Source organism: Engystomops pustulosus, chromosome 9 (assembly GCF_040894005.1).
Source record: "Engystomops pustulosus chromosome 9, aEngPut4.maternal, whole genome shotgun sequence".
NCBI lineage: Eukaryota > Metazoa > Chordata > Amphibia > Anura > Leptodactylidae > Engystomops > Engystomops pustulosus.
The window spans coordinates 92393993-92406768 of record NC_092419.1 but is presented as its reverse complement, the minus strand read 5'-3'; the positions used below and the strand labels follow the sequence as shown (position 1 = coordinate 92406768).

At 42.7% G+C, this 12776-nt stretch overlaps 1 long non-coding RNA gene across 1 annotated transcript in view; it reads right to left on the bottom strand.

The window, feature by feature from the left end:
• LOC140076727 (uncharacterized) overlaps window positions 1-12776 on the bottom strand; it is a 187559-nt gene that overhangs the window by 73315 nt on the left and 101468 nt on the right. The window contains exon 2 of the long non-coding RNA XR_011849645.1: window positions 6644-6708. This is a non-coding gene — a long non-coding RNA (uncharacterized lncRNA). The remainder of the gene's footprint in view (window positions 1-6643; window positions 6709-12776) is intronic.

Sequence of the window (12776 nt, the reverse complement as noted above, 5' to 3'; positions counted from 1 at the left end):
GATTCTGGGATTATTTTTTCCTCGCATGTTGTACTTCGTTTTAGTGGTAAATGTCGGCTGATAAGTTTTGCGTTCATTTACAAAAAAAAAAAAGAAAAAGTGATGAATTTTTTTGAAAAATTTTAAAAATTCCAAAACCTCACGCTGGCAGACAAATAGATTTACCACCTAAATAAGTTGCTGAATAACATTTACTATATGTCTGTCTACTTTACATTTTCATCATTTTTTAAATGTCTGGATAATTTATTTTCATGTCACGCGGCTTACAAATCGATTATCGTTTTTTCAGAATTGATTATTTTGGGGATAAATCCAGTCTTCAATGAAATGTTACATATTTAACATGAAAACCCCCCCTATATAATCAACCAATTTTCAAATGTGCACCCCTAAACCTATCAGAAACAGCTTTTAGGAAGATTGTTAACCCCTTGAGATCTTCATAGTAGTTGAATCAAAATGGAGGTGAAATTTAGAATGGTCAAATTGTGCCAGTTATACGTTCATTTAGCCCTTAAATTTACACATTTATAAAAGAGAAAATCCACCATACAATTTGTTCTGCACTTTCTCCCGAGAACAGAGACCCCCCACAGCGTCCCCCAGATCCAGTATGGAACTTACTTCCTCGTAGAAACCAATCAGATTAGTCTGACAGGACCAATCTCTCATAAACCCATGCTGACGCTGAGTTATAAGGTTATGTACAGTGAGATACTCCAGGAGAAACCCCTCAAATATTTTCCCCACCAGAGAAGTTAGACTCACAGGTGTGTAGTTTCCAGGATCACTTTTTGGTCCTTTTTTGTATATTGGTTTGTACATTTGCTATGCTTTTGTTCTGTGGAACATAATCAATCTTCAGTAAATCTTCAAATTAAAAAAATAACGGTCTGTCTATCACGGTACATACTTCATCCAGAACCCGGGGGTGTATGCCATCTGGCCCCGGTGATTTATCTATCTTAGTGGTTGCGAGGCGGTGCTGTACCTCTTCCTGCGTTAAACTGTTGACATTCCAAATACAATTTACATTATTCCTCATTGTGTCTTCCACCAAAGGATTTTCCTGGGTAAAGACAGTCGAGAAGGCGACATTCAGTAGATTGGCCCTTTCCTCATCTCCTTCCACCATGACCCCCATGTTATTCCTAAAAGGGCCCACACTTTCTGTTTTTAGTTTCTTATCATTTATATACTTTAAAAATAATTTGGGATTATTTTTGTTCTCCCTGGCAATATTTCTCTCAGGCCAATTTTTGTGGCCTTTATCTGCTTTTTAAGGGATTTATTTTTCTCTCTATAATCCTGTAATGCCTCATCGCTCCCCTTACGTTTTAGCACCTTAAACGCCTTATCTTTCTCGCTTATTGCTTTCCTTACAAGACTAGTTAACCACATTGGCTTTTTCTTGTTCCTCTTATGCTTTTTCCCATATGGTATGTGTTTCTGGCTTTTGTCTTTGAGAACATTGTCCCAGTCTATGCCCAAAAGGTCTTCCCTTAGTTGCTGAAAATTTGCCCTCCTGAGGTTTAGTGTTTGTTGCCCCTTCCCTAACGTTCTTAGTAAAGCGTAATACAAAATCAATGATATTATGATCACTATTACCCAGGTTCCCCCTAACCTGTAGATTTGATACTCTATCAGGTCGGTTGGTTAGGATAAGGTCCAGCAGTGCCCCCCCCTCCTTTTGGCTCCAGGACTAGCTGCGACAGGTAATTGTCTTTAGTTGTGGACAAGAACCTGCTGCCTTTGAAGGACCTCCAGGTTTCTGCCCCCCCAGTCCATAGGGACTCCACATTTGCCTTTGCGTTACTGATGTCATCTCGCAAGACAGGCTTGAGGCAAGAATTCACATATAAACAAACCCCTCCCCCTTTTTTATTTATACGATCCTTTCTAAAAAGACTATAACCATCTATAGTAACAGCCCAGTCATAGCTACTGTCCAGCCATGTATCGCTGATACCCACTATATCATATTTGCGCTTCAACATTAAGAGTTCCAGTTCCTCTTGTGTACATGTCTCTAGTTTTAACCTTCCTACAACCTTCGACCCATTTTTTCCCCAAAAACAGCTGCACCCTCCCCATTGAGGTGCAGCCCATCCCTACTGTAGAGCCTGTAGCTGACAGAAAAGTCAGCCTAGTTCTCCATGAACCCAGAGCCCTCCTTCCTACACCAACTTTTGAGCCACTTATTTCCCTCCCTGATCTCCTGCTTCTGGTGTGGCACGTGGTACAGGCAGTATTTTGGAGAAAACTACCTTTAAGGTCCTTGCCCTGAGCTTATGGCCTAAATCATTGCAAATAAAATTTAAGGACCTTCCACCTACCTCTTACTTTGTCATTAGTGCCAATGTGGACCATGACCGCTGGTTCCTCACCAGCCCCTCCCAGTAATCTGTCAACCCGATCCGCAACATGCCGAACCGGAGCACCTGCCAAACAACACACTGTTCAGTATGCACGGTCTTTGTGACAGATTGCCCTGTGTGTTCCCCTAATAATCGAATCTCCCACTACCAGCACCTGTCTGACCTTGCCTGTGCTCCCATTACCCTTCTTACTGGAGCAGACAGTCCCCTGGTTTCTAGAGGCCACGTCTTGCTGCAGCATTGCTACCCCAGAGCTGATATCCCCCTCATCCCCCAGCCTGGCAAACTTATTGGGGTGCACCAGATCAGGACTAGACTCCCTGCAACTCTTCCCTCTACCCCGCCTTCTACATGTTACCCAACTAGCTGCCCCCTCACTCTGCACCTCCATACTTCCCTCCCCACAACCATCTTCCCCAGAGAGTTTGTGCTCCAGGAGCAGCAAACTTCGCTCCATATTGTCAATTGCCCGCAGCCTTGAAACTTGCTCATTTAGATCCAGAATCTGGGCTTCCAGATGAGCAATTTTCACACATCCCACACAGCAGTATTCCCCCTCAAACAGCTGTTCAAGAAAAAACAAGCATACATGGCACAGGATGTACAATGTGTGGCAATGGCACTTATGGAGTCCATTGTTCTAATGGAGATTACAAAAGAAATACAGAAGAAAAGAAGAATTCACAGTAAGGCTGCAATCACACACATGTATGGGGGGCGTATATACGGCCGATATACGTTCCCCATACACTTCAATGGGCTCACGGCGCCCACACGTGCGGCACCGTACCGCTCCGTACCCGGGAAAAAGATATGACATGTCCTATCTTTTCCTGTAATACGGCGCCGTTCGCCATTTATCCCTATGGAGAGGGGCGGGGGTGAGCAGCGCTCTCCCCTCCTCCTCTCCCCGTGCGCTGCCGTGTGCCTGCCATGCTACGGTGCGGCGGGCAACGGCAGTGTGCATGTAGCCTACAAGTAACACAAAATACAGCAGTTACCTAACGTCCCTCAACCTTAAGTCCCTTAATCCTAAATCCCACTTTGGACACTGCACACACTTAGGATCAACGCACACTCGCCACCAAGCTCACACACTCGCTTTTCTGAATGCTCTTTAAAAGGTTATTTGCCACAAAAATCTGCTGAGCTCACTGCAACATGTCATGTAGGTTGGTGATGGTCCCAACAGGCAGATCCCCAACAACCTAGAACGTATCCCTGATACTGTTGATAGGTGATAATGCACAGGAGTGGATTACAACTGCCATAGGCTGTATGAATATTATAGCCCCTATAGTCTGGAATTCACTTTCTACATATGGTACTATATTCTGCTGACTTTCAATCTGAGATTTCGGGGCCTTTAGAGGACCTTCAAAAGGTCCTGAATTGGCTCTTGTGTATTGAGAACAGGAACATATGTATAAGGATTTCATGGGTGAAGGTCCTTCTGTGTATAAAATTTGGTGGGTGGTTTGGGTGGTCATGTGCCCCAGGCTACCACCCAAACCATCTATGATATAATCCATTACTGATAATGCATGTTTATTGAAAACAACTTAGTTAGTTTTAAATCCAAGTTTGATAAATCCTATTTTTTTGGAGGGGTTAAAAAAATAGCAGGAACATTGGGAGAAGTATATCTTTCTAAAAGGTTGAAAAATAAAAAAAAAAAATTTGAAAAAATGGTGTCTTCATTTCTAACCTTGGTACTAATGGAACCACCCTCGTATGTAACTGAAGTTCTGACAAAGTTCCATCTCCATCACCTGCATTAGTTGTGATAATCTCTATAACTCTTGACCTATACAAAGTTGGTTGTTTGATGACAATACTCAGAACTTTTCTTTTAATATTACCATATGGACTAATTGAATAAGTACTCTCGAATATACAATACATATACAGTATTGTCAATTTAAAGCACTTTATGTTCCAATCACTTACCGGAATGAAATTTATGTCATTAGTAAAGATTAATGGTAGAGTTCTTCTACCATTAGTTTTCAACTACTCTTGTTTCTAAATAATCTTTGATTGTCATCGCAATTAGAAGATTTCTAATGGAGGCCTGGATGGAACAAGCCTGGAACACAAAGAATGTTCGGTAACAAGGTCACTGTCATTAAAAATGCTATAAAATTGATTGTGTGACATGGAATTATCAGCCGAGGGTCTCTGAAGTTCAGGGACGTGTAGATAGATGGCGGCAGATGGACAGATAACTGGCGCAATACGCAGGAAGAGCGGGACCACACTCGCTACAGGCACACGTCAAGAGTGTGCCTGAATAATGAAGCTGGGCCCTCAAAAGATAAAGCTCCAGCGACTGCAAGATGGGAGAGCAGACGGCTCATATGCGGCCAAAAATTATAAAGGGCATCTACCACCAAGATGAAGGACTACATGCAAATGAGCCCGAGGGGCTCCATAGGTGTCAATAGAGCATGCGCAGACGACAGGTTCGTCGGACGAGGGCACGCAGCTACGAGCAGCTGCGTGCCGAAGATTGTGGGTAGGAGGAGTAAAGAGGCTACTGGGGCGTGGAGTAGCCGTGCCGCGTAGCCTCAGCTGCGGCTACTCCACCCCCCAGTAGCCGCATAACAAAATTTACATATAGAGATAATAGAAATTAGCGAAACAGTGTAGGGACGTGAGGATTAGCCCTTACCTTTATCTACCGATCTACCTTTACAGGTAGATTTGTGGTGGTAGGTTCCCTTTAAGGCTATATTCACACAGCTGTTGTGGGAATGTAAATCATCCCATAGACTGCTATGGTGACACACATGTGGCATTGTACAAGGGGAAAAGAGAGAGCATGTATGGCCGGGCAGTGCTATTTACAATGGAGAAGGGAAGAGTGAGCCCTGTAAATGAACCCTAAATCTGACATTTGGAAAAGCAGTAAAAATTGTTACAATCTCACTTTAAGTGTAGCAACATCTCACATTCTCACAAAGTCTTATAAGATGGACAAAAACATCATGGGACATTTGATCAATTTGGTGTGAATTTCCAACCTTTATGACCTGTTCACAAGAAGCAGTACTGGATGGTATGTGGGGGCCCAGAGCTATGGGGGGCTAAGGCTACATTCAGATTTTTAGCCCTCAGCTGTAGGGCTACGTGGGGCAGATTCCGGATGTATCCTTACTATGCGGGTAAAAGACATACAATGGGATACATCCTCCTGTTCCATCTCTCCCCCCTGAGCGGAAGGAGGAGTCAAAATTGGTCCATTTCTTGGGTGTCTTCAGTGAAGTCACTGTCCTTAAAAAAAACCTACCATCAGGCATCTACCTTATAAGGTAGATCCGATGGCCGGTTCCTTTACTAGGAACAAGTCCTATTCTTTTTATTTCAAAATCTTGAATGGGCCGATATCTTGAAAAAAAGTTTATCTTGTGTATATGCAAATTACATGATCTGTTCCCTATCTTCTGTACGCACATGTCCGAGAGGCCACGCTCGGCTGTTCAGTCTCGGCTTCAAAGCCGGGGCCACTGCACATGCGCAGACCCATTGGCTTCATGCTGAACATAGGGTAGGAGGCCACAAAGAGGCTACTGGGGCGCGGAGTACCGCTCCATGGCGCAGCTACTCCACATCCCAGTAGCCTCTTCATGTAATTTTACAAGATAAATCTGTTATCAAGATATTGGCAACTGATGGTAGATCCGTGATGGTAGGTTTTCTTTAAATTAGCGTACACTCAGCAGAGATCAGGTATGAATGCAATACAGTTGCACCTGTCACTCATGGGTTATGGCCTCCGCTGAGTGTATGCTGGGCTCTCCAGCAGGACATGACATATTCTGGGCAGACAATGGCATAAGGGATGCCATTATAGTCTATGGATACATTTGGTGTATACACAGGAGCTTTCCTGGTATGTAAACTCAATGGGGGTTGTTTATCTTAGGCTGCTCTTTTTCATTGGTTCAGTTTTGGTGCATTTGCATATTTTTGCTTAAATTTAACTCAAATGTAGTTTAAAATTGTGCCAAAATGTAACAAAAATGTAGGAAAATGTAACTAAGAAACCTTGAGCTCTTATTTATTTAATGTAGCTTAGTAGCAATAGATCGCTGAATAATATCCAGATCTTTTTATATCTTAACGATGGAATATATTTTATAAGCATTTGTATTCAAATGAATGTAAAATTGACTCCTAATGCAGATGACATACCCTAAGACCTGGCAGAATTCATACTTATAGCACTATTGTCTTGTAGTAAACTCTTGGTAACCTACCCCAATATCAGCATCAACGTAAAGTTGCAGAAATAGCCGCCTTCCGCCGCAAGCTGGAAAATCCCCTGTAAAACAGAAAATTCAAGGACGTATGAATAAATCAGAAACCTTTAGAGAAATACAAATATAGCAAGTGAAAGAGACCTAAAACGTGAGGATGTCGGAGAAAGAAATTTTTGGATCATAAAGGAAGTAAACACTTGAAAGACAATAACCAAATCGTTAGAGATAGTTCCCTCTTCTCAGCAGCTTCAGTCATGTAATACAAGAGGTTAAACATGGACCCCATCAGTGCCAAAATCCTTGAACATTTTCTCTACTCTGACATCAGTGTTAAACATCTGGACTTCTCGAGATAAGAGAATGGAAACTTTGCTTCCGCCAGAAAAAAATAAAAAAATATATATATATATCCCCTCCTCGACTTGGATGAGGTGTTTTCTACAGTATTAACTCTAATAAGATGATGATGAAGAGATGAGACAGCTGCGTCCCAACTTATACCATGAACTGTGAAATTTGGTGTGCCGTGGCCAAACAGTTCTAGAGGTCCATTACCAAGGAGCTACAAAACTCTGGTTCCACAATTGTCCCGGTTTGTGATGAAATAATAAGCCCCAACAGGTCAGCACAAGATGAGTGAACCCAGTTACTTGTCAATACAGCCCATTGTATGAGTTGTTCACAATATATTCAAGGCCAGTCTAAAGCATATTCCTGCAATAAGTCATAATCCTACTATTCATAGGCCTTTCCTGGGAGAAATAGTTTCATCTAACCATACCATCTGGCCATACCTTCAGAGCCAGACTCTCCTCCCAGGAGCGTTTCAGAAGACATCAGGGAAACCTCTGCCTGTATTGTGCCAGTCTTGAGTACTTTATTGGGTCTTGCCTTGTTAGTTCCCAACATCCAGGAAACACCAGCACCTAGGGTTCTTGGAAGAAACATCCCTAGGTGTAAGCAAAGCTTCTCCACGCCTGACTATGCCTGTGCTTCTCAGCATTGGTACCTGCACCCAGATCCAGGTCTCTGCTTTCTTGGACGCCGTTTCTGCAGGGAACTTTGTGGATGCCTCTTTGGTCTCCTGGCATCACATCCCTGTGGTCCTTCTTGAGGAGCCTCTGGTCATCTCTTCGGTCCTCTCTGATCCGGTCCGGTACCACACCAAGCCAATTTCCCTGCAGGTCAGTGTTTTGCATAAGGAGAGACTGTCCTTCTGTGTGCTGCAACGCTCTACCTCATCTCTCCTGGTGGGTCTGCAGTTCTGCAGTGGCCGCGTCCAGAAGGTCTACGAGCCATTCAGAGGTTCCTCAACTTCGCAAACTATTACCGGCAGTTTGTTCCACATTACTCCACTCTGGTGTTTGCCATTGGTGCTCACCCAGAAGGGGGCTAATCCACGCCTCTGGCCCTCAACGGCTGAAGAGGCCTTCACAAATTTAAAGTCTGCCTTCGCCTTCCCTCCTGTTCTCACTAGGCCTGACGCGGAGAAGCCTTTTCTTCTTGAGGTGGATGCATCCTCCGTAGGTGCTGAGGCGGTGCTCACCCAGAAAGGGCCTAAGGGCCGAACACTCACATGCGGATTCTTTTCTAAAACTTTTTCTCCCGGAGAGAGAGAAATTACTCTATTGGAGATAGAGAACTTTTAGCCATTAAACTGGCCCTGGAAGAATGGCGATGTCTTTTGTAGAGAGCTCACCCTCCGGTCTGGGTATATACAGATCATAAAAATCTCTTGTATCTCCAGACAGCAAAACGTCATAATCCCAGGCAAGCAGGCAGAATACTACAAGGGCTGGCAGGCAGTATACTATAGGGGCTGGTAGGCTGCATACTACAGGGGCTGGCAGACTGTATACTACAGGAGCTGGCAGGCTGTATACTACAGGGGCTGGCTATATACTATATGGGCTGGCTGGCTATATACTACAGGGCTAGCTATGTACCACAGGGGGCTGGCTGGCTATATACTTAAGGGAGGTGGCTGGCTATATACTGGGAGGCTGTGAGCAATGCATTTCCCACCCTCGGCTTATACTCGAGTCAATAGGTTTTCCCAGTTTTATGTGTTAAAATTAGGTACCTCGGCTTATACTCGGTGGGCTTATACTCAAGTATATTAATTTTTTTATATATTTAAAATCACACATACAATACACATTGATACTTTTTTTTTCCTACCAATTGTCGGCTGTGGCACTGGCACTATATAACCCTCCAATATCATCAGTTAATGTGCAGTAGATGGCGGCTCGATAAGTGTTTGTGTTATTTGGACCATCCATTGTGCTGTGACAGAACTTGGAGTGACTACCACAGTGACAGCTTTGTTACAGTAACAAGTGATAATTGATGATACTCAGCACGTTATGACACAATACAATGAATGGAGGGAGATGAATGAGTGATCACTAATGCTATCGATCAGTAATGGTATTTTCACAGACGAGTCATTGCTCATTTATCAGGGAAATGATAGGCAGGACAAGTGTTTTTCCAACTCATATACATCCCACTATCATCACAGTGTGTAATACAGGCAGTCCCCGGGTTATGTACAAGACGGGTTCTTTAGGTTTGTTCTTAAAGAACATCTACCACCAGGATAAAAAAAACTGTATGCAAATAATAATTATAATAATTCCTTTATTTATATAGTGCACACAGATTATGCAGTGCTGCACAGAGCTTGCAAATGAGCCTTAGGGGCTCCAGGGGTACGACACTAAGCTGTCGAAATCATCTGAGCAGCGGTGGTCTGCCCTATGCACAATGCCATTCAGATTCAGAAGCCCCATCATAGGAACGGCATTTCAACTGGACTCCTGGCTCCATTCCTTGTGTTGATTTCAGTTCTGAAATCAATGACTGAATCGATGACTGACCCTCACCAATCTTATATTGAAAACCAATCTTATGGATATCGTTGGGCATCAATATCACAAAATCCCATAAATCATGCCTTATTTTCAATACATCTCAATTGTATCTACACATTGTCCACCCAAGTTTCCTATATAGGCAGTCCCCTATTTAAAGACACCCGACTTACAGACGACCCCTAGTTAAAGACATTGTGACCTATGGTGAAGCTCTCTGGATGCTTTACTTTAGTTCCAGACAGCAATGATCATCTGTAAGGTGTCTGGAATGAAGTTTTATTGAACATCCTTGTTCCCATTACAGCAAAATATTTAGAAAATCCAATTATGACAGGCACAAAATTTTTTTTTGTCTGGAGTTACAATTATAAAATATACAGTTCCGACTTTTATTCAACTTAAGTACAATCCCAAGGAACCTATCTTGTAGGTAACCCAGGTACTACCTTGTATTGTGCACAATTGTTACATTTTAACACATTTTTTCTTACAGTCATTGGCGTCTCTAATGCTTTTCTACTTGTTTAACGTCCATAATTACAAAAAATAATACATTTTTTGAGTGAATATTTTTGTGTGTCACTTCTACTTCATACATGTTTTATTCCAATCCAGAGTTATTCATTGCAGCCTTCACTTTTCCTCTTGCCCTTTTTTATTATCTCTGTACGTAGAAGTGTGACCCCATTTTCCGCTCTTTGCAATCCAAACAAGAGAGACGGATTAGTTGCTTAGTAGAAAAATAAAATCCGTCAAGCCTCTTCAGCTAACCTCTTTGTGTGGTCATTCTTGATTTAACCCTAAGTCAACACGGAAAGTGTTGTGTACCAGCAACAATGGGTGACATTCGCCTGATCAATGTTAAAAAGTCACTTGAAGCTCTCGATGACCCAGGGGCATAAATTACATGTGTCGCGAAAAATAAATTCAATTCTTCTGACTCCAATAACAACCATCAACCCAAGACCTTGGTACCAAACGCAACTTTGTAACCAAATCCGACTTGTAGGAATGGCAATAAATTTAGTAAATAGTCCATGGGCATCTTGTCTGCCCAGCAAGTACTCAGATTTTACTTCTTATCCCACTTTCATCCACTACAATCCTCAACATGTCCAACATTTAACTACTAAATGATAAGTTGTATCTCTATTTTACAAGTAGTTGTTTAAAAAATTGTGTCACGGCTCCACGAAATATGAAGCTATATAGAGTTTGCTGTGATGGCTACACAGATTTGGTCTCCAACTCACCGGTTCCGACAAAAAAACCTTAAGGTATTGGTCCAAGAGATCTGTGAAAATTTAACCAGGTTATTCAGAGAATGAGAAATGGACCCAATTTAAAGGGGTTTTACTAAGTTTTCAAGTTATCCACACGATAGGGGGAAACAAGCCGATCTATGAGGACCTCCCATGATCATCAGAATGGGGTCGCATTCTCACTATTGGGTGGAGCACCAGGTTGAGCATCCATTCAATAGAAAAGTAGTGACGGAAATGGCAGAGGACTGCGCTTTGCTATTTCCGGCACTCCCTCGTAAACAGGAGCAGTTTTTCAGATGCAGTTTTTGAAGCCAAAAGCAGGTGTAAATCATAATGGGCGAAAATATGTAGAAGCTGCTCCTCATCTTTTTTCACTCCACTCCTGCTTTAGACAGCAAAAACTGCATCTGAAAAACTGAACGTGTGAACGCACCCTAAGGAACTAATAAATGAATGCTATATTGTGTGACCGGAGCTCTATAACTTCTTAGTCTTTCATTCTTATTTCAGATTCATGTGAGGTTCTTATTCCACACATAGGATCCCTTGTTATATTTACAGACCAATCTGACCAAAAACGCTTCTATTTCACAGATAAGCGGAATTTACCACCAAGAGAATTTTGAGGACTAGGAGAATACTATAGCAGTTCCATGCCTTATTTTCATCTGAAGCGTTTTTGGTCGGATTGGTCTGTAAATATATCAAGGGATCCTATGTGTGGAATAAGAAACTCACATGAATCTGAAATAAGGATGAAAGACTAAGAAGTTATAGAGCTCCGGTCAAAAAACTTTCATACCGAAATAACAATGTGACAATGACCCGATTGCTACAAAATGATCACAGACATGACAATACGTTCCTTATGGCCATGACCATTTAGTGTCATAAACCAGACCAGATTCTGCTTATGTTTAACCCCCTAATAAAGTGATCTAGTGATCGATATCTGATTATAAGAAGATTTTCTCTGCTCTTTACTTCTTTGCAGATAGTGAAACATCTGAAATTTCGAATCAATTTCGGAGGAAAAGTAAGTTATATGCAATATAATAGCGGTAGCAGTAGAGAATGGTTTAACCCCTCACCACGGATGCCCTTAGTTGTTTTGGCATTTCCATTTTTGACTTTAAGCTCCTAATGTTACCTTACATTTATCCTTTGGGTTGGTATGATCGTGGATATACCAGATTTATGTAGGTTTATTATTAGAGATGAGCGAGCACTAAAATGCTCGGGTACTCGTTATTCGAGACGAACTTTTCCCGATGCTCGAGTGCTCGTCTCGAATAACGAGCCCCATTGAAGTCAATGGGAGACTCGAGCATTTTTCAAGGGGACCAAGGCTCTGCACAGGGAAGCTTGGCCAAACACCTGGGAACCTCAGAAAAGGATGGAAACACCACGGAAATGGACAGGAAACAGCAGGGGCAGCATGCATGGATGCCTCTGAGGCTGCTTAATCGCACCATTATGCCAAAATTATGGGCAACAGCATGGCCATGACAGAGTGACCGAATGAGGCTAGATAGCATCTAAAACATCCAATAATTGACCCTGACACTATAGGGGACGGCATGCAGAGGCAGCGGCAGCAGCGGCAGGCTAGAGAGTGTCATGGCGACATACCCTAAATGGACTCAGGCTTCAAACCAATGGGTGGCAGAGAGGAACCAAAGGAGGTGAGCAAGAAGCGCTCAAATAATATCGGTACATGATAAAAGTTTGCCAGTATATTTTGTGGATTACACAGCAGGGTGGCGACAAAGTTAACATGGAAGCCATGAAAACAACCCAAAATTCTGCCTGACACAGCTCGTTTGATAAGGGGACCATGTATGGAGGCAGTGAACTAGTAGTAGATTAAAGGTGCTGCAGTTAAAACTATGTTAGTTGGATCTTGGCATGGAGCTGGCGCTCCGCTGCCAGGCGAGCTTTCGCCAATCCAAGCCCGTGTCTCTAGGCTACTCCCCAAACAGC